The 23,507-nt window shown below is 38.9% G+C and overlaps 1 long non-coding RNA gene across 3 annotated transcripts; it reads left to right on the top strand.

Moving 5' to 3' along the window:
* The first annotated feature begins 13,811 nt into the window (after positions 1–13,811).
* LOC114208229 (uncharacterized) lies at positions 13,812–23,254 on the top strand. Of its 3 annotated transcripts, XR_015767075.1 has the most exons (4): positions 13,828–13,956; positions 19,454–19,599; positions 19,839–20,080; positions 21,923–23,254. It is a non-coding gene; the product is annotated as an uncharacterized LOC114208229 (long non-coding RNA). The 3 variants fall into 3 exon arrangements; XR_003608994.1 differs by lacking the exon at positions 21,923–23,254 and having other exon boundaries at positions 13,812–13,893; positions 19,839–20,950; XR_003608993.1 differs by lacking the exon at positions 21,923–23,254 and having other exon boundaries at positions 19,839–20,950.
* Positions 23,255–23,507: the final 253 nt, after the last annotated feature.

The raw sequence follows: 23,507 nt of genomic DNA on the forward strand, positions 1-23,507 counted from the left end.
TCATGGAATTCCAGTGTTTCGCTTGCATTGGGTAACCCTAGGAAGGAGAATTTCCATACATGTAGCCAACATTGATTTGTCCAAAGAAAGCATCCTTGAATCTCAGGCTGAAAAATAAGGTATTTGGTTGTAAGAGAGGATGAACCCAGCACTTGGTAACCCAGCAGGAGAGTCTGCCCTGAGTAACTGTGATTATTTTCACAGGCAAAGAAAGAGACACGTGAATATCATTTTCAAACCTCTATCAGACTAAACACACCAACCAGAAATGCATCTACCTACATCATTTTAAAAGAAGTCCAGTGGGGCCTTGACAGCATGTGAGCTGTTTCCATTGACCTTCTTTCACTGAATGTTTCTCACACTTATTTGCTCTCTATTTTCATGTTTATAAAATGTGTTCCCAAGCCCTTTAGGATAAAATCAACAATAGTGCCCAGGGCCCCAGCTAAAGATTCCCAGTGGGAGGGTCTGAGCCTTTTGTTCGGGAGGATCTAATAGAGTGCGAAGCTGACACAGAAATGGGAGGACCATTCAGCGAAAATTAAAGTCTTTGTCCCTTCATTAGTTGAACTTGAACTTCACATTTCTGAAGTTCTGCTAGGTTACTTTTTCTAAAATTCTGATTTAATCAAGGTGAACAGGGAAGCTCATTAAAATCTCTCTCTTTTAAAGAGATTGCAAAAACTCCCATTTGTTTGGTACAGCTAACAGTCCTGATTTTTTTTTAATGAAATTTTTGAGAAATTGACTTGACTCGCAAGTGTACATTATTCTTAGTCATTAAAGAAGGTTGTTGTTGTTTTTAAATTCTGAGAGAGACTTCATTTTATTTATCCGTTTTTTGACTTTCTCAGCCTTATTGGGAAAGGTGGAAGGTCAACAGCTGGACCTTCATGTGATTAATGAGCTAATGTGATTAAATAAAATTTATTTATTACCTTTTGTTTGGGGGAAACATGAATGTGGGAGGAAACTTTTGACAGTAAGTTTTCTGATTGATCTCTTCGCTTTCATATCAGACTTGCTATATCCTCTTTCTAATATGAGCTCATTTCTTGCTTTCTTCGGTTGGCAGAAAAAAAGGTGAGAATTACTAAAATGCAGTGATTGAGAGTGTGTCAATAGGTGGCTTTGGCATTTCTGTGACCTGATCATACAGTTTTGTGTATTTCCAAATTGCAACACACACATATTACCAAAGCCAGTGAAACTTTGTGAGATTCTGATACAACAGATTCTCAACATGAGGTAGTATTTTATTTTATTTTTTATTTTTTTCTTCTCTTTGAGAATGGAAATTTCTCTTCTTTCTCCCTCCCTCACTGCTCCAATCATAAACACATGATCACAGTCTTTCCCTATTCTCTTTCAAAGTGAAGAATGGTGTTTTTTGAGCTTTTATTATATTTTTTTACATAACACAGAATTCCCTATATTGTCTCTGGATGTGCAATTTTTTGCTGGTCTAGCAAGAGGTAATAGGGATTCCATAAGACCCTCTGATTTTAAGTGAATTAAACATGTCGTAGGCTGTTACTGTGTTCTTACTCTGATCAGAGCTGATATTTAAGGTGATGACAGTGGATAGGGAGAATGAACTATGAACATGCCATTGGGTAAACGGACATCAAATTCAGATTTTAAAAAGTGCAGTTCTATGCAGATGCTTACTTATCCTAAGCCAAAAGGAAGACAAAAAAACCCAACAAACAAAAAGCTTCAGAAAATGCTTGGGGGAATATCTATTATCTGCCCAGGGCAGAGTGCTGTGGGAATAAAAAGGAGAATAAAGCATAAAGTCTGATCTCAAAGAACTTACTTTTAATGGGGACTACTTTTAGTGGGCTATAAGCAACTGCAGCAGGAGGCAAATTCTTCCATTTTGTAGGCCTCTACTCTGATTCTACCCAGAGGCTCACACATTCAGATACCTAAAGGGAACATGCAGGTAAATAAGATTAGTGAAACCAATGAAAGCGGTAGCTAATGGAAGGACTTACGGTCATTGTAAAGGTAGCCTTTGCTTCTCAGTTCCCTCTAATTATTGCCAAGTGGAAGCATGAGACCAGTGTTGCAATGTCTTCTAACTTTTCAAAAGAAGCAGGAAATTGATCTTTTTTGGATGAAATTTCTGAATTTTTAAGTGTCATCAGATAACAGTCTTTAAAAACATTGTGTAGGGCAAACAAAACTCATTTGTTGGCTCAGTCCAAAACTGCTTTTCTCCCTGTCTTCTGGTTGACCTCATCCATTCCCATGGGACTTATGCCTAGAACTTCAAATCAGATATGTCTTGATAGCCATCGGTGCTAGCTGATCCCACTTGGGTAGCTTTTGGGGATATCTCTGGTCTCTTCACTGTTAGCCTTCCTGCTCTGAGGAAGTGTTGGTTCAAGTAGCATTGATCACGATGAGGCTGGTCTGCAAGAAGTGTGTATAGAATGTCGAAGGCATGGAAAGGAGACACCTGCATTTGCATTCCGAGTGACAAAACACTGACCTCAACCCCAGCTTGGGCTCACAGGACTTGGCTGGGAAGGACACCACTCTTGTTCCAGGTACTGAGGAAGGGCCCGTGATTCTTTAAGCACCCTCTGACCAAGGTTGGTATTCCTAAGATGGACCTCAATATTTTCATGGTTAAAAACATACGGATCACTCTCAATTTTCTCCAACGTGCTGAACTTCCCCGAAGTCGACTCTGCAAATTCTGTAACTCAGAAGTTACAGTTAATAAATCCCAAATCTTCAGCCTTCACCTTTTTCATGAGCTGTAGGCCTGCTGCACACATCTGTCACTGGACATGTCCAAAATAGGATTTTAAAAATCTCTCTCCAGTATACTCCTTTGGTGTTCTCTCCTCAGTGAATGTTATCCCCAGCCCCATTCGTGCAATCAAGAAGTGCCATTCTGGATTGTTTTCTCATTTGCATACCTAATCAACAGTAGGTTCCAGGGAATTTTACCTTCTAACCTGTCTCCTTTACCTCCCATGCCATTGCCCGAATTCAGATGTCCATCATTTGTTTGCCTGTATGATTCCCAGCTTGCACTGGTTTTTTTTCTCCAGAGAAGCCATTCTCTTTTCTGCCACCAGAGACTTCTTCAAGATGCAGTTCTTCTTATGTTTTCTCCTTGCTCAAAACCTGTAGGGGTGGATCCCTACAGTTAAAACATTCAAATTTCCTAGCTTGGTATACAAGCCCTTCCCATCTTGACTTCAGTGTTCTCCAATTTTATCTTCCACACCTTACCCTTAACTATGTATCTCCCCCTCCAGCTGCACCTATTTGCTTTTCTTGAAATAAATCAGGCATTTTTAACATTTCTATGTTGTTGGACCTGCCATTCCACAGCCTGAAAGGCTCTTTCTGTCTGTGGGGCTCCTTCTCACACTTGGAAAGAATAATTTCTTTGAGAAAGTCTCTGAATTCCTCAGGAGACTTAAAAGTTTCCTTCTCTGTTGCCGTACTGCCTGGCACATGCTTCCATTATTGGGTCCTATGCATTATATTGTAATTTTTTATAAGTGAGTCAGTATCTTCCATGACTACACTGTATTAACCTTTGAGGAGGGGACCAACTCCTTGGAGAAACTGATGAAAACTATGAGCTCCACTTTCCCCACAGAAGAAAAGCGCCTGAGGATCCATGCCAGATATCACATATCATTTCAGAAAAGTTAAGATTTCTTTAAATTCTTCAGTGGAACCCCAAATTAAAAGATCTTGTCCAAGAAGATAAGTCCTTGAAGGGCAGAAATGCCCAGTTTCCATCTCTTTATTGTACCTAATAGGTAGTTTTATTGTTACCTATTACACCATAATACTGCCTGACAAACCACCTCAAAACTTAGTTGCTTAAAGCAATAGCTATTCATTAGCATATAATTCTGGGAGTTGCCATCTTAGTCTGAGTTCAGTTGGGTGGCTCTTCTGCTCTTAGCTTGATCTCCACGAGCACATGTTGTCAGCCACTGCTTCAGAGTGTCTGTGAGCCATCATCTGGAGCATCTCAGCTGTCTTCCATGTGGACTGTCATCTAGCCTGGCCTTGTTCTATGGGGTAGAGTCCCAAGTGACATATATACAAATAGGCAAGACACACTATCACCTCTGCTACATTTTATTGGCCAAAGAAAGTCCCAGTGGTAGTCCACATGCAAAGGGTAGGAAAATAGACTCTACTCCCTGATGAGGTCAACTGCAAAGCCACATTGCAAACACTTATAGGCATAGGAAACAGGGCCATTTTTGCAAGTCATCTACTGTAGTAATATGTAATACAGTAGTATGCTCACAAAGTTGTTGAATTAAATTTATTGGAAATGGACCCCAAAGTACAGAGAAAACTCAGATAAGATGGAAGAAGTGAGGTAAGCCATTCTAAATAATGGGGATGAGGTAACTGGTTTTTTTTTTTAGATTTTATTTATTTATTTCAGAGAGAGAGAGAGAGAGAGAGAGAGAGAGAGGTGCAGGTGCAAGCATGAGCAAGGGGAAAGGGCAGAGGGAGAAGCAGACTCCCTGCTGAGCAGGGAGAATGATGTGGGCCTCAATCCCAGGACCCTGGGATCATGACCTGAGTGGAATGCAGACACTTAACCCACTGAGCCACCCAGGCGCCCCAACTGTTTTTTGATATAAGCAAAAAGTTTTTCCCTCTGTGGTATGTTTATGTGAGAGGAGAGGTCAGATAATATAGAGTTTATTTATGTAATTATTTATTTACATGTGTCCCAGCACATTCTAAAACAGATTTGAGAACCTTATTTATGAAAGCAGAAGTATATTAAATATTATATAGGAAAATTGAAATATACAGTATTATTTCATTATTAAAGTGTTATTCTTGACTGCAGATATATACTTCAAATTCTTTCATGGGCAACATTTAATACAAAGAAGAAAAAAGCTGCATAGTATTCCTATGAATAAATAAATTGATCTCCCTACTCTAAGGACGAATAATACCTAAATCATTTTGATGGATGAGAATTTATTTTGTGTCTTCTTGCCTTTACTATAAAGAAGACTTTTTCATATCCAATCTTGGTCTTCTGTATCAGTGTTTTTTAAATGAAGAATAATACATTTCTTCCTAACAGGTTTCCCAGAATTTTTAGAACAGTGGTCTCTAAATTTTATATCCATATCAGTGCTTGCTTTGGCAACACATATACTGAATTTTATATCCATATCACTAAAAACAATTTTATGTATGAACAAAATTATTTATGAATTATTTGCATATGCTATTTACTGATATGCACATTATAAAACATATAGAATAGAAATTAACATAGACTTAAATGAAATGGAAAATATTTTAAAAATTATTTTACTTGGTTTTATTTCTGGTACCAAAACCCCCTTTTTGCTGTCACTAGTGAAGTTTATGTGATTTAATATGCTTCATTATTTTTTCTAACTCATGTTTTAAAACTTTGTCATGTAGTGAATCCAAAATCTGACTCAGTTTCAAATTTTTGACTATCTTATCTTAAAAAGATGCTTCATAAATATTTTCAGATCCAAATGAAAAGAACTCATCATTGTCTAGGCTTACTAAATCATGATACTTATTTTCCTCCTATTTTTCAATTATGCAAAGACTTATTGAAATGTGAGTAAAAAAAATTTCATCCTTCTAACTGTCAATCAATTGTTCTTACAGGCTAAACCGGAAGTTGCTATATTGTTATTGTTTTACTAATTGGATTCTAAATCATTAAAACTCTGATAAATTATTACATAGCTTAAATACTAGATTTTTAAGTATATTGTTCTGTTATAAAAATTTACATAGGGCTGCATTTGTATAATTATCTGCAACAACACATACAGTGATGGGAGTACTTTTAAGTATGTTTCAAAATGTTCTCACCATAGCTTGAATTCCTTTAAAGAACAGTTATTTTTTTTAGCTGTTGTAAAATATCATCCTTACTTTGGAAGCAGACTGTGTGTGTATGTGTTCTTTGCTCTTTAAAAAAAAGACAACAAACTTCTGAGTGGTAGAAAATATTTTCTTGGGTCTTCCATATCTCACAACAAAATATTGAAAAGACTGCTCTATATTTAAAACAATTTTAATTGTAATAAAATACACAATACAAAATTTACCATATTACCCATTTTTAAGTGTACAGTTCACTAGTGTTAAGTACATTCACATTGTTGTGCAACCAATCTCCAGAATTTTCATCTTGTAAAACTGAAACTCATAGTGATTAAATAACAGCTCCCCATTCCCCCTTCCCCCAGCCCCTGGCAACCCTGTTCTATCTCTGTCTCTATCAGTTTGACTACTCTAGGTATTCACGTAAATGAAATCATACAGTATTGTCTTTTTATGACTGGCTTATTTCACTTAGCATAATGTCCTCAAGGTTCATCTATGTTGTAGCATGTATCAGAATTTTCTTCCTTTTAAGGCTGAATGATATCCCAATGTGTGCATATAGTACATTTCATTTATTCATTCATCTGTCAATGGACACTTAGGTTGCTTCCACCTTTCTGTTTTTGTGAATGATGCTGCTGTGAACGTGGGTGTACAGATAGCTCTTTAAGACACTGCTTTTGGGACACCTGGGTGGCTCAGTCAGTTGAGCGTCCTGACTCTTGGTTTCAGCTCAGGTCATGATCTCCAAGTCCTGGGATCCAGCCCCATGTTGGGCTCCACACTCAGCAGGGAGTCAGCTTGGGATTCTCTTTCTCCCTCTGCCCCTCCTCCCCAAAATAAATAAATCTTTTAAAAAAAAGACACTGTTTTCAATCATTTTGGGTATGTACTCATAAGTGGAATTTCTGGGTCATATGGTAACTCTATTCTTAATTTTTGAGGAACTGCCATATTGTTTTCCATAGTGGCTTCTCCATTTTATATTCCCACAAACAATGCACAAGGATTCTAATTTCTCCATAGCCTCCTCAACACTTACTGTCTGTTTTTTGATAGTAGCCATCCTAATGAGTATGAGATGGTTGACTCCTCTATATTTTAAAAGTCTAGTTTTTATAAAAGTAACCACATCCATGACATTTTATAGCATTTTCTTGCAGTAGCTTACCTATGAATGGTGGAACAAATACATTTCACTGTGCCACCTCAGTAAACTTATCCCAGAAACCTATTAAAACTTTTAAGTCAAACTGTCCCATCAGTGGCTACACTTACACAGTACAATTTTCTCTTAAAATGTTGTTTTTTGCTAAATTTACTATTACACTTTAATGAAAACTCCATGAAGGTAAGAGTAGGTGCTTAATAAATATTGGTTGAATAACTGTTGAGAAGATACATTATATATATACACACAAATCATTGTATATTGAAAAAGGATCTAGAAAGTACTATAAGCTGAGTTTGTAGAAACACCTGTACTTTCATTCATTTATAAATCAAACCCCAACATTACATAACATACTTTAATTCTTATTTCTTAAAACCTTAGCAATTTTTTCAATGTTGACAAAGGAATATACCTTGATTTGTTGCCAGATTGTTTCGCATATATTATCTTGCCATTTTAATACAGGGGAAAGAAAAAATGAGGAGACCTCAATACTATGTGGCTTTTTGTATTTTGTTATTAAATAAATCTCAAAAGAAGTTTCTATACATCTATCAACAAGGTTAAGAAAACTTTTCAAAATAATATATTGAGTATAGTATTACTTTAAACTGTAACATAAAATTATAGAAGTTTGTCTGCAGTTTATTTTACGGTTACATAATTTTTTTGCTAATTGTGATATGTTCACATTCTTATTAACAATGATATAGGAAGAGTGAGGTTCGTTATAAAAATGGTTGTAAATATGCATTTTAAATAAACTTATTTTTTTTTAATTTTTAATTTGCTTCTTTCCAGAACTAATTTCATAATTTTTTTAAGTGTATGTGCTGCCGAAGCAAGCACAGTCTTTTTTTAAAACCTCACACTATGGCTGACAAAGAGGTAAAATACAAGGCTTTAGCTCTGACACTTCCTTGTTATTGTCTTTGGCTTGGATTATTAGTATTATCTTCAATTGTGACTTCTTGGTAGGAATATTTTTAAGCCACCTGTTCATTTTGTGGGATTAAATTTCATTACAACAGTTAAATCTGCGTAAGGGGAACATGTAGACCGTGACATATTGTGATAACTGAATGGCTGAGGGTGCCTATGGTCGAGACTGCTGGCTGGTCCCCATGATCCATTTTCCTCTTCTTGGGCCCAGAACCAGGTTCTATTTCCTGGCCTCCTTTGTGGTTAGGTGCAGTTAGGAGACTAGGTTCTAGCCAATGGTGAGCCTAAATGATTCTTCTTCTAGGCTGGGCCTATAAAAAGCCTCCTAAGACTGATTCTCCATGTCCCATCCCATTCTTCTGCTGGAAGAAATTCAGATGGCCATGTTGCCCATGAGCAGAAGCTGGCGGAAGTGCCTGTATTACTTGGGCTCTCCTGCTGATATGACCACCAAAACTGTTACCTGAGCAAGAAATAAACTTGTATTGTGTTGAGCCATTACATGTTTGGTCTAGTTATTGCTGCAGCCCATCCTACCTGAACTGATACAGCATCTGTCACACCCTTGGCGCTGTTGACCTCATCTTTCTTCCAGGAAGACTCATGGTCCACAGGTGGTATGTGATCATCTGTATCTGTACTGAGTGAGGATACCTGGTGTCATTCTTATTTTAACTATTAATGAGGCTCACTTTCTTTCTTATTGTTTAGATAAAGAGTCAATAGAAATAGAAGTTCTAATATTACTTCCTGCATTCTGAGATATGACTTCACTTAGCAAACTATTGCTTTAAGAAACTTGACTCTGTGGGTTTCACATTTCTTCGTTGGCTCAACTTTGTAATTGCTATACAGTGACAACATAAGGAAGAGTTTGGTGTTGTCAGGAATGCATTATTCAGTAGGAAGAGGAAAAGAGATCTGATTCTCATCTGATGTCCTGACTATAGAAACAAAAGAGGCCTGAAAGGTGACTCTGATTTATTTTCCATTGTTCATGTGCCCTTCTTTGGGATTTCCTGACTGCCCCTCTTTGTTCTATAACGTCGTCGGTTGTTAATTTGCCATGTGTGAAGAGTTTTGGTGTTGCTACCCTTTTATTTCTTATTTCTTTTTTTCTTTTTCTTTAGCAAGTGATGGGAAATGGAGCTACACTTGAGTTTCAATCCCATTTGGTGTGAGACTGGGCAACCTGATCCAACCCAGATCTGTCTCTCTCCCCAAGATTAGCTTTTGCTTGTGAAAGAATGTTGCTTCAGTTAGCCCTAACCCTGCCCTCCCACCCATGGAATAAATCACAAATGCAGAAGAGAGCTGCAATCCAGTTGACCCACTGCCATGAAATGGCTTCATCCGATTTTCCTGGCCCCTTCCCCGCCTGCCCATCTTCATCTTACATGAATTGGTATTAAACAAATGTATAACCACCCAAAGGAGACAGCACTTTTAGAATGAATAGGGCAGGCTGAATCTCAACACCCTGGTTGACAGAATTAAAACTGATGAGAAAGTAAAACATTACTTCAAATGTTTGCTTAAGGATCGGGAAGTTGGGCCCAGCCCCTTTGTATTGCCAAATGTTACATGGAGCATCGTAAAATCAAATTCTCACATCTTGTTGTCCTCCCATTAGATCACATTAAACTCTGGCAGCGAGGCCAGCCCGCCTTGGTGGTTTTCTGATTTGTGGTTTGCACTTGGCTCTCCTCACAGGCTTTAAAAATGATTTTATTTTGTGAACAGTCAGTGATAGTCAGACTCTAGAGTAAACTTGCCTGAGCCAACATTTGCAGTAATAACATTTCACATTATCAAGAGTTTCCTGACGGACTGCAAAGAATGAAAACAAAGAAGAGCTTTTCTGGTAGTGGTTGTTTTTCTTCAGACGCTGGTAACCTCCCGCGTGGAGAGGTTGTGAATTTAGGCTTTGAAGGGCTCCGCACAAACATCCACAGTTCCTTGCCTTTAAGGTGAAACTAGAGAACTGGAACAGATTTGAGTTTTCTCGTTCTCTGACTTGTTGAACATGTAACCGATTCTCCCTTTTTCTTTTCTTGGGTGGTTTTTCTGATTATCTCATTCAATCTTTTTGTGGCTTTTTGTGGCGTGGGAGGTGGTGGGCAGTGGGCTGGGGAAAGAGGTTGCCCTGGGCAAGGGAGGGAACGTGGAGTTTAGGCAAAACCATCTAAATATTCCAAATAAGGACTTTCTCAGTGTTCTTCACCAAAAAATATTCGTGCTACTTTTATAATGAAATGAAAAGCCATCTTTAGAATAAAGCAAACAACTGGTTTTCTAGATGATCTGATGATGATAGTAATAATGAAAATGATGGTTATGGTTATAATGATTCATGAATGAAAAATAAATAAGCCTATGAAATTAAAAATGAATGTTAGGTACACATTACCTTGAAGTGTTTGAAGATTCATTTTTCGTATTCATTTTTTTATTGTTTACATTGTGGTAAAATGTATATAACATAAAATTTAACATTGTAACCATTTTTGAATGTATAGCTCAATGGGATTAAGTACGTTCATACGGTTGTGCAATCGTCACCACCATCTAGAATTCTTTTCATCTTGCAAAACCGAAACTCTGTACCCTAAACAATAACTCCTGTTCCCCCTTCTCCTCAGCCCCTGGCAGCCACCACTCTGCTCTCTGTTTCTATGAATTTGACTACTCTAATACCTCATATGAATCAGATCGTTGTGTCCTTTTGTGACTCGCTTATCTCACTTAGCTTATACTCAAAAGTCTTCAAGATTCATCCATGTTGTAGCATGTGTCAGAATTTCCTTCCTTTTAAAGGCTGAATAATATTCCATTCTCTATAAATACCATATTTTATTTATGTGTTCATCCATTGATAGATGCTTGGGCTTGCAGACTCAATTCTATCAATGGGGTTTGAATGGCAAGGGCTGATGTTTTGGAGAGAACTGAATAGTCATCCAAATTATATTGGTTTGAAATTCTTATAAGCCAAGCCAAATGGATAAAACTGTATCAATAAATTCACCAACATGTATTTACTGAATGTCATAAGTAACCTCTTCCTCTCTTTAAAAAAGAATTATAGTCTTTTATTATCACAAAGATATGTCATTTAAAAAAACTAGAAAATACAGAAAAGTATGAAGATGAGTATGAAGGACACTTGTAAAACTGTAGCCTTCTTAGCACTGTCAATATTTAAGTGAAAAATGATATCAATTGAAATAGAAGTACTGTCAATATGAGTATAGATAGAGATTTTGTACTTTTACAGAACCAGAAACATGTTCACATGCTTGCAAACTGCTTCTCTTTGTTCGCAATATATTGGAAACACGCATAAATACAGTTTTACTTGGTAGCTTTTACATGCTTTAAAATAGTGGACCTTCCTTCATAGGAACTCTCAGAATACTAATTTGTAAGGAAGGGAACATTTCTACTTAAAGTGGACAAGAGAAGTCCAGAACTCATCACCTCAGGACCCATAGTTCCTTGGTAGTGGCTTTTGAAGCAACTCTCAGAAACTCTAAGACTCTGTTGTGCGTTGAACTATAACTCGCAAAAGATGTTGAAATCCTAACCCCAGATACCTGTTGAGCGTGACCTTATCTGGAAATAGACTTTGCAGATGATCAAGTTAAGATGAAGCCATTAGGGTGGGCCCTAACCCAATATGACTGGTGTCCTTATGACAAAGGGAAATTTGATCACAGAGACAGACATGCACACAGGGAGAACAGCACACAAAGATCAAGGCAGAGCTCGGGGTGATGCTTCTACAAGCCGAGGAACACCAAAGATTGGCAACAAACAAAAGAAGCTAGGAGAGAAGCATGTAAGATATTTTCCCTCACAGCCCTCAGAAGGAACTCACCCTCTGGACACCTGGATCTAAGATTTCTAGTCTTTCTACAGAACTATGAGACAATCAATTTCTGTGGCTCTAAGCCACCCAGTTTTTGGTACTTTGCTAGGGCGGCCCTGGAAAACTAGTACAGACTTCCAGAAGCATAATTTGAAAACCACTACTTTCTACAATTATTTTATAAGCCCTCAGGGATTCCAGTGTATGGAAGTACATAATCTACTTAATCATTCCCTTATTAATGTACGTGCAGAGTGAGAGTGTCCCAATATTTTAAAGAATGAAGCTTCGAATGTCCTTTGAAGTGAATCTTTGCATATCTGCACTGTTGTTTTCCTCAAAATAATTTGCCAGAGGAGGATTATTGGGCTAGGTGATAGGAATATTTGAAATTTTGATGCTTACTGCCAACGTGCTCTCTGGAAAGCTTGTAATAATTTATTCTCTCTTTGTAGTGTCCGGGACTGTATAAATTTCTCCACATCCCTAGTGGGTATTGTCATTCTTGCTTTCTAAAAATCTAGAGGTCACACACACACACACACACACACTACACAGCCATAAAAAGGATGAGATCTTACCATTTGTGACAATGTGGATGGACCTAGGGGGTATTATGTTAAGTGAAATAAGTCAGACAGAGAAAGAAAAACACCACATGATGTCAATCATTTGTGGAACCTAAAAAACAAAACAAGTGAATAAACAAACAAAAGGCAGAATCAGACCTATAAATACAGAGGACAAATTGATGGTTGCCAAAGGGGAGGGGGTGAGGGGGTGAGCGAAATGGGTAAAGGGGAATGGGAGATACTTCAGCTATGGAATGACTAGGTCATGGGAATAAGAGGCACAGCATAGGGAATATAGTCAATGGTATTGTAATAGTGTTGCATGGGGACACGTGGTAGTCAATGGTATTGTAATAGTGTTGCATGGGGACACAAGGCAAATTTTCCTTTGCCTTTCTGCTGTGTCAGATCACCTGTTTCCTGGATCACATGTCTTCCTGTTTCCTGATTTGCTGCCTACACATGTGGTGAACATGGCATAACGTGTAGAGTTGTTGAATCACTGTGTGTACACCTGAAACTAATGTAACATTTGTCAACTATACTCAAATTAAAAAACATAAGAAATTTAATTTAAATTTTTGTCAAAGCAATACATGCACGTAGATAAGTGAATGAGCTTACAACAAAGCCCAGCAGTCCTAGCTGCGTCCGTCTACCCCGGCCACCCTCAGTAGCTTCACTTTCAATTCTTACAGCTGTTTCTTCCAGTTTTCACATTTACATTTCTAAATAATATGCTTAGGCTACTACCTTTTTCATTTTTAAATTTCAGATATTACCTACTGACTTCATATTATGGAAGAGAAGGAATTAGCTTTCTTGTATGAATGACCCCTCCCACCACCCTATTCTCCCAGACAGATTATATCACAATTTTGGTTAAATCAATATTCAGAGTTTACATTTATGACTATATATATTACTTGTAGGTGAGTCATATAGTATACTATAATCCGATTATTTTTCTTAAATAACTCTCCCTCCCCAGAGTTCATAGTTTACTCCGTTTCTTTCTTTGCTTAATTTTCTAGCTACTTATTACTAATTCATATGAAAACTCTGCCTGAAGTCTACATCTCTTCTCATTATATCCTAACAGCGTTCTATCCGTTTCTGTCTCTGCTTTTCTTTTCTTTTTTATTGGAATTATCCTGCCTGTGGCCACTCAGCCTCCTGCTCTTTACGTCCTAGATCTGCTGCACATTAATCTGCCTGGATTTTCTTTCGCTGTAGTTCTGGGGCTTTCCTTTGCCTTTCTGCTGTGTCAGATCACCTGTTTCCTGGATCACATGTCTTCCTGTTTCCTGATTTGCTGCCTTGTTCCACCAGAGTAGTTTCTGCTGAAGACTTATGAGTGTGGCAGAACTCTTCACTTTAATGGAAATGCTCTTTATGATTCATTGAAAACATCATGCAGGTTTCTGGTAATGTCTTCTATCAAGTTGCTTAAGAAAAACTTTTCTCATCAGGCATAATTGCTAATTTTGGTAAATGCCTTTTCACATGTCCTGACATACTCATACAACTTTTCTCTTTTAAGCTCTTAGGGTAGTGAATTACACTAAAAGACAGACAGACACTAATGTTAAACTATCCTGGCATTTTTGTGAAAAAGACTAACTGGTTCATGATGTAATTCTCTTTGTAAAGGGTTGAGTTAAATTTCCTAATATATTATTTGGGATTTTTGCCTCTATTTAACTTTGGGTTTCTTGTTTTGTTTGTAGGTGGTTTTTCCCTTATTTTTATCTGGTTATGATTCAGTGTTATGCTGTATTTGTAGAATGAACTGAAAACTTTCCATCTCTTCCTATGTTCCTTAACAGTGTAAATAATACAGGGATTATCTGTTCTTTGCAGGTTTAGTACAATGTGCCCAGAAGATTATCTGGGCATTGTGCCCTTTTTAGCATATTTATTTCCTCTATAGCTATTGTTTTTTTTCAGGATTTCATTTGCTTTTTGAGTCAATTTTCATTACTTAGTTTTTCCTACAAAGTAATCTATTTTAACTAATTTTCAAATTTGTTTGACACAAATTTGTATTTGATTTGCTTATAATTTTAAAAAAATGTTCCACATCTTTTTTTCTCAATTCTAATGTTGATTATTTAAGTTGTAGTCATCGTCTTTTTTTTTTCTTTTTTTACCATGGTCACATTTGACAGTCTGTTTATTTAATTGCTCTTTTTAAAGAACTCATCAAAAAATTAGATTTTCATTTGATTAATCATCCACTTATTTGTGTTTTCTACTTTTATGCTTAATAACTTATCTTTCAGTTTATTTGATTCTCCTTCTCTTCCCCCTCCTTCTTCTTCCTCTCTCTCTTTTTCTCCCTCGCTCTGTCTTACTCTTTCTTTAGCTTCTTGAGTTGATACTTTGTTCCTATATTTTTAGGATTTTACCCTCCACCCCCAAAATGCAGATTCTGTTCAGTATTTGCATCATTTGGTAGATTCTGCAAGTGTATCAATGTAATTTATGCCAATATCCATATAAATATTTTTCTTAAGTCTATCTTTTCCTGTTTGTTTTCTGATATTAATATTAGTACTCAAGCATTAATTTTCTAGTATATCTTCCTAGTTCTTTATAGTAAATCTTTCTGCATCATTTTCCTTTTTTTTTTAAAGATTTTATTTTTAAATAATCTCTACACCCAATGTGGGGCTTTAACTCACAACCCTGACATCAAGAGTCACATGTGCTACTGACTGAGCCAGCCAGATGCCCTTGCATCATTTTTCTTTTACAATATCTATTATAATCATCACATAGCTGGTTCCTGCCTCCTGTCTCTGCAGTCTGAGTTTTGCTGTCTTTTAATATTAAGATTAATGATGTTTGGATTTATTGTTTTCATTATATTTACCATGCATTTTTTTCTTTTTCTCTCTGATTTCCTGCCATAGTCTTCCAGCATCCAGTGTGGGTGATTAGAAAGTGAATACCAATCTGATTTTCATTTATTTGTAAACAACTCCTTATTCTAATCTGGACATTTTTAGGATTTGTACTTTATGCTTGGAGTTCTGAAATTTCACCAAGATGTACTTAGGCATTTTTTCTTCATTACTTGAAACTTTTAAATCTGTGGATTCATTACTTTGGGTCATTTCCTTCTTTTATTTTTAAAGAATTACTTCCATTCTCTGTTTCTTCTGAAATTCCTAATAGACGTATGTTAGAACTCCTACATTTGTCCTCCATGTCTCCATTTCTCTACTCACATATTTCTGTGCCATAGTACTGTGTTTGAGGATAATCTTTCCTCTCAATCTTCCAGCTAAACTATTTGATATTCATTTATGTCCATTTCCCCTATTCAGTCTCTATATTGAATTCTTTAGAGCAATAAATTTGCTCTTAAATTTCCAATTATTTCTGGGTCTTTTTGGCTTTTGGCTCAGGGAGGCAAAGGTGCAACTTTCTTCGGTTGTCCCAAAGCCGGGTTCATCTGACACCAGCCACCTCTGCCATGCCGACTAAGTTTGACCCCAGCGAGATCAAAGTCGTGTGCCTGAGGTGCACCAGTGGCAAAGTCGGTGCCACATCTGCCCTGGCCCTGAAGATCGGCCCACTGGGTCTGTCTCCAATAAAGGCGGGTGATGACATCGCCAAGGCAACCGGTGATTGGAAGGGTCTAAGGATTACAGTGAAACTGACCATTCAGAACAGACAGGCCCAGAATGAAGTGGTACCTTTTGCTTCTGCCCTGATTATCAAAGCCCTCGAGGAACCACCAAGAGACAGAAAGAAGCAGAAAAACATTAAACACAGAGGAAATAGCACTTTTGATGAGATTGTCAATATTGCCCAACAGATGCGACACTGATCTTTAGCCAGAGAACTCTCTGGAACCATTAAAGAAATCCTGGGGACTGCCCAGTCTGTGGACTGCAATGTTGTTGGCCGCCACTCTCATGACATCGTAGATGACATCAACAGTGGTGCGGTGGAATGCCCAGCTAGTCAACTACAAAGGAGAATGTTTCAATAAAGGATCATTTGACAACCAGTGGGAGCAAAAAATTTTTTTCCAATTATTTCTAAAATAATTTTAGATTATTTTTCATATCATACCTGTTTTGTTTTATGGATGTAATATTTTCAAATCTCCCTGAGAATGAATGAACGTATATATGTGTGTGTATATGTCCTTATATATTCACACACACACACGCATTTAAAAAAAAAGTTTCCTAATGTTTCCTCGAGGCAAGGCCTTTAGTATAGCATTTTCTTTATCTTCCCTAGTGAGAGAAAGTTCACGTTGCTGAGCCGCCCATCACTGCCATCTCTCTGCTGTCAAGGCCAGGGGGTTGCTATGCCCACTGTGCAGGCTCTAGGGCAGGTGGGAAAAGAGGCTGACTGAAGTTCACAGGACAGGCTTTCTCCTCCTGACGAGGTGGGCTTCTCCCCCGTGAGTGCCTCTCTCTCTCTGTCATTTTTGAAGAGTCCATGCACAGGTCTTTTCTCTAGACCTCCTCATCATCAGTCCTCTAAGTTTGTTCCTTTTCCATCCATGACCATCTGGCCAAACCACATTCTGTTGCCTATGGACTGCTATAGACCCACGCCTCTCTTGATCTCTCCTTTTGGGCAATGTGGAGAACTGGATGCACAGCTTCAAGTTTTGCCCACTGAATGTATTTCTCTTTCTGATTGTCCTCCTGCCGGGCTAGTAGTTCTGACTGGGGGTTTCATGTACAGCAGGTCAGTTTTAGCTGGTGCGGGCATATCTTGCCAAGCTACAAACTAGCCTGACATTTTTTTGTTCCTTCTGCAGCCATTGGTTATAGGGAACTAACTCCTCATAAAGCAAAGGCTGTTCCTTTGGGGAGAGGTTGCAGCATAGCAGGAGTGGGTGCCATGCGCATCTGAGTCACTCACTTCCATAATTTCAGTATCTGCTTGTACCCAGTGGCCTCTTCAGTTCTGCAACTTTATAGTTCTGGTAGTTTGATTGGCAGTTCAGAGCTTATGGTCACTCCCTCTTCTAAGAGTGGGCATTTAGTCACTACTAGGACCCAGTAACAAGCCCGAGACTATTCCTCGAAATACTTACTTATTGCAGAGGGCGTATCTTGCTCCAGAAACTTGAGGATTGTCCTATCACGGCTTGCTGGAGGACTCGTGTTGTGGCTGCATCTTTAGCAAACATTTTAAATATGACTGGATATCCTGGGTCAGAAAGCCAGAGCTGCTTGAACTGCAGCCTGGACTAGTTGCAGAGCCTTGTCTTACTCTGGGCCCTACTCAAAACTGGCAGCTTTAACATTTACTCAGTTCAGTAGATTATTGTTCTTAAAAGCCCCCAATCAATGGCCTGGAGGTATCCATATAGTTTGACTCATAACTTTGTAGTCTCTTCGTACCCTGATCCTGACTCTGACTCGGCCATAAGATTTGTCTGGCCAATAGGATAATAGATAACTGGACACACGAAGAGGTTGGAAGGGTCCTCACGTGTTTCCACTTCCTCCCCTGAGTCCTCCACTCAGTAAGCTGCTGGAGGATTTGAGACCATGTGGAGGAGGGCTGGATTCAAGATGCAGTGGCTTATCTTGCCTTTGAAGGCGCTATCAACTGACCTCAGAAGGCTGGACTCCTGAAAGCTTCCCTGAAATGACCTCCCAACTTCCCATCTTGTCAGTGGTGACTGCTGTGCAAACCTGGCTTCCATCCTCCTTTCTGCTCTCCAAATTTCACGAGAGTACATCTCCTCACCAGAATCGAAGTCATCTATGAAACCTTAGCTGCAACGGAGTCTTACAAATAGAATATTTAGCTTTCTAGATCGGGCCGATGGGGGCAGGATGTAGAATAGAAAGGGCTGTGAGCAGATACGCAATAGAAAATACTGAATGCATTCATACCCTGCATCTGGAGAAAACACGGCTGGTTGAATCGACCTGTCCAGCGCCAGCCCTCACTTTTCTTTTTGTATCTCCTGTTCCCCAGCCAAACAGGACAACTGGAGAATCTGTGACCTGTTGTTTTCTGTACTCATCCCACCAAGCTGTTTCCTCTTTTCAGCGCTGCCAGTAGAAATCCTGTGGATCTGTCACTGCTGTCTCAAACACCATTTCCTCTAGTCAGACTTTCTGCTGGCCTCCAGAAAGAGATGCCTCCTCTCCCTTCTTTAAAATTCCTTCACCTTTGGGGCTACTGGGTGGCTCAGTCGTTAAGCGTCTGCCTTCGGCTCAGGTCATGATCCCAGGGTCCTGGGATCGAGCCCCGCATGGGGCTCCCTGCTCAGCGGGAAGCCTGCTTCTCCCTCTCTCACTCCCCCTGCTTGTGTTCCCTTTCTCGCTGTGTCTCTCTCTCTGTCAAATAAAGAAATAAAATCTTTAAAATAAATAAATAAATAAATAAATAAATAAATAAATAAATAAAATTCCTTCACCTTTGGTACTTCTCTCATGATACTCCTCTTATTTTACCTGGCATTACTGTGCAATTTGTACATCTCTCCTCACCTTCTTCTGCAGGATGAAGACCTTGGGAATAGGGGTCATCAATTAATCATCTTTATAGCCCATGTAATACTAATAAAGTATTTTGACAATGGGTATTCTCAATAAATATTTGCTGATACAAATGGAAATACATCCACAAACACTCTGGCAGATATTGTGCTAAATACTGAAATGATTATGGATGATGCCCTTCAAGGATAGACTGCTGAAATTGGACAATAGCTTCGCCCTGTGCCTTCAAAGAGGACAAAATTTATAGTATTTTAAATGGGGCTACAGTTGGGAGGTTGGGTTCTCCCACAACCTACTGGGGCAAGATTCAATGGGAAAAGTGTGGGGAACTTACTCCCTTAGAGCTTATTTTTAATGAATAAGGTTTTGCTATAGGAAGTACTTGAACCATAATAAAGAGATAATAAAATAGTCACAAATTTGCTTTACTTCCTGGTCAATCCTAGCTTAAGCACAGTGAATTAGTTGTATTCTGTCTTCTCCGCAGTTTCTACGTACGTGCAATTTCCTGGTGCATGTGATTATCAAACTCCATGACAAGTAACTGCTGAAGTCCCTTCAGCTCCCCTTCCTTCTTCTGATGGAACAGTCTCCTGATTGATTTTTGACTCCAAATGGGCCATCTTTAATTAGGTTAGCAGTTGAGTTGACAGTCACAAAGTTTTTCCTCTGCCATGTTCTATTAATAGGGGGAAATGGGTGGAGAAGAAACCTCTTATGCCGTATTCTATTTAGCTGCTGGTTGTGCTTTGGGAAATGGAGGAAGCCAAGAAGGAAAGGGAGAGGTACAGTCGGTGGTGACTTTGAATCCACCAGACTGTGGGCATATAAATTTCTTCACCCTATGCCTGAGCGAGACTGATGTTTTGCAGGCTCACAGAAGATGGTCTTCTCTATACGAAAACATGGATGTCAAGAGTTGTATTCAGACATGAGCAATGACTGCCCTCTGTTGTTCCCAAATTAGGAAAATGGAGCTTCCAAAAGCTGGATGCCAGTGGAAAAATCAACAAATACAGCTGTCACTGAAGAAAGCAGTTCAATGAAATTTTATTTTACCCTTTGCCAACCTGAACTCACCAATGTGCAGGCGACATATGTTTAGAATTAGCAAGTAAGGTTTTTATCCTTCATTTCCCCATTTCCCATCCCCCACTCTTGAGGTTGCTTGTCCAAAATGGAACGAAGCTTCCAGGCTCCTTGGAGGTCACCCGTCTCCCAATACAGGTGCAGTGGAAACCTGTTTACTGAGCTCTCATTAGGTCTGGAGCTGTTTTACTTTCATAGCTCTCTGGAGGGCTAATGAGCTTTTAAGAAACACTTGCAGCAACTCCAGATTCTACACAGCAACCTAATTTTTCAGAGAATGTTTTCAAGAGTACCTTGTTGGGGGGCAAATTCCTTGCCCAGATAAATGGGATTGCGAATATGAGAGAAGTTAATCCAACATCCACATTCACTTCCTTTTTTTTTTTTTAACTGATATGCCCAAGCTCTAAAGCCTTCATTTCCTCTTCATTTGCAATGGTAAAGCCTCCTTGACCAGAAAAATAAATGTGCAGTTGGCAAGAGCTGAAAAGAGGTCTGCTTAAATGATTTTTAATTTATGTTAAAATGCTAAGAGCAGTTTTCCAGGTCCCTGTTGAATACCTCACAAAATTAAGTTTTTTGAAGCCTACCTTTAAAAAAAGAACTAAAAGAGTTCAAAACATTCCTTTTAATTTTAGCTGCCCCAACTATATCTTTTCTTCTTGCCCTACTGGGATCCAGCAGCTAGTTAGGGGTTTATACTTCGTTGGTCTTAGAGCTCTGGTCTGGAAGTCAGAGACCTGTCTTCTATCCTTGCCCCCAAAACAAAAAGTGGTGTTACCCTGAGCTTATCGAATGTACCTCTGTTTCTCTTCTTGTAAAATGAATAGTGACTTGATGTAAAGAATCATAACCATGTCTTTACAAAATATTTAGCATTTCTTGGTGTTTTTACATTTGCAACATATATTATCTCTTTTGATTGGTGTCTTCTTAGAAAGAAACTGCAAAATAGTTGACCATCTAAATTGTGAACTCTTGTTACTGTTGATTGTTTGGCCTAATTTTTACACCAGGCTGACTTTCCATCTGCCACTCAACATGCATCTAAGTTAAAATTGTAACGGTATTTCTTTTCTTTTTTTTTTTTAAGATTTTGTTTATTTATTTGAGAGAGAAAGAGACAGAGAGCACAAGGGGGCGGAGGGGCAGAGGGAGAGAGAGAAACAGACTCCCCGCTGAGCAGGGAGCCCAATGCAGGGCTGGCCAATCCCAGCACCCTGGGATCATGACCTGAGCCGAAGGCAGACGCTCAACGACTGAGTGACCCAGGCACCCCAAAACAGTGCTATTTTAAAGAAAATTTATAAGATACCCTTTTTAAGATATCTTTTAAAATGATCTTTACAGTGGTACCACATCGTCACTTAGGATAATAGTCATTGATTATTCTTCTTCACTGAGGTAGTTAATCATCATGCATTTTTTAGTTTCTTTTTTTTAACTCATTTTTTAGTTTTTTAATTTAGGTTTTTGCCTATCACTGTGCTGAATTCCGTAGGAGATATTAGAGACATACAAAGTCTTGTCCTCATGGAATTTATAGTTTAGTTTAGGCCACGTGATTAATGTGTGTGTAGGGGTGAGTATAACACAAATGATCAGGGTTAAATGAGACATGCTAATCCTAAATGCAAGCAGCTCGAAGAAAGGCAGCACAGAAATGTAAATGATCATGAACATTTAAGACTTTGGCTAGTAAGAGAGGAGAGAGAGGGTGTTTTCATATGCGGAAACAGATGAAAGACACAAGGGAGACTTCTAGCTTGATATTCAGCTCTCCCACAGGTATGTCCACCTAGATGGCTCAAATCTAAAAACCGAACCCAGCTGAACTTACCGTCTTCTCTCTCCTTTTGTGTTCCAGAATCAGCAGATGACACCTGTGCCCTCCCAGTCTCTTAGACTAGAAAACTGGGAGTCATCCTGAATTCCTCTCCCTTTCGTCCTACTTCAGTTCTGTCATTTTCTCTTCTGGGGCTGCCTTTCGAGGACTCCCAGGATGCCCATCGCCACAGAACTGAGGGCAGTTTAACACTGTCACTGACTCTGCTCCTCCGCCTCATTGTGATCTTCTCTTCCATTAGCTCCTTTTGAGAGGTGTATCCTTGTATTTCTCGTCTTGGCCTAATGTTTTCCAATCAGTGAATTGATTTAGACTGACGACCCAACTCTACTCGGACACTTCCCGGAGTTAAAGCTTCTTACTTAGTTTCTTCGTATCTTGATGAGGCAGTCCATCCCTGTCCATCCCAACTAGCTGGGGACCCCAGATTCTGGCTATGCTCTCAGCTTTCCTGACCACTCTTGTCCATTCCTACTCCATCTACCTTGGTTTAGGTGTTCATAATCTTTTGCCTGGTATGGTAGGTTGAGTTAATATGTTCAGCAAATATTTACTGCCCCCTTCCTCACCCTATGGGTAGAGAATCCTACTGTGTCCTCTAGACATGGAGGTTGGCCATGTGACTTTGGCTAGTGTAGTGTGGGCAGTAGGGATAGTGTGCTAGCTCTGAGCAGGGGCTTTAGGAGACATTACATATTCCTACCCACCTCCCCTGCACTCCTGTCATCCATCAATAGAAGAGCATGGCCCAGAGAAGCCATTGCTCCCTCATCCTGTGTCCCAAAATGAGAGACCCATGGAGCATACATGAGCTGCCATGTCTGGAGCCAAGCCACACTCAGCCCTGCACAGCCCAGCTGAATTAAAGCCAACCCACAGCTGACCAACAGACCCATGAGTAAAAAATAAATGCTTGTTGTTGTAAGATACAAAGGTTTTGGAGGAAACAAATTTTTGTTGTTATAAGCTGCTAAGATTTTGTTTTGTGTATTACTATGGTAAAACCTGACACATATGTCTGAGTTTCTGCAAAAACTTCCTACCTAATCTTCCAGTCTCCAGTCTTACCTTCCTCCCATCTATCCTTCACACTGGATTCAAAAAAAAATTCTTCAGTAGCTCCCCTGTGCCCCAGAATAAAAATCCAAGATGGAGTAAAAGGTTTACCTGCCCACCTTCACTTCCCACTATTCTTGATCTTGCATTTTAAGCACTAGTCATGCCTAAAGAGCCAACATTCCTTTAATTTACTGTACTGTCTCTCGGTGTCTCTTTTGCAAATGCTGTCAATTCTGAGCCAAATATTTCTCCCAGACCCCCCCCTCCTTCCAGCACCCCCCGTCCGGCCCTTTCACCTGCAAAACCCTTATGAGGTTAAAGTGTTGCCGCTGCTGGAAATCCTTCCCTGGCTTCCCTAAATTCTCAGAACAATTTGCACAATTCCATGATTGCACACTATGGTTTGAAATCGATTATTTTTCTACATCTCTTTCAGTTAGGTTGTGAACAATTTGCTGATAGGAAGTTTGTCTTTTCATCTTTTTACTCTCAGGACTTAGCATTGTTCCAGGCATATTTGAGATACTCAATACATGAAACAATGAAT

Source organism: Eumetopias jubatus, unplaced genomic scaffold (assembly GCF_037043125.1).
Source record: "Eumetopias jubatus isolate StellerSeaLion01/CBP00866 unplaced genomic scaffold, mEumJub1_p1.0 scaffold_2, whole genome shotgun sequence".
Taxonomy (NCBI): Eukaryota; Metazoa; Chordata; class Mammalia; order Carnivora; family Otariidae; genus Eumetopias; species Eumetopias jubatus.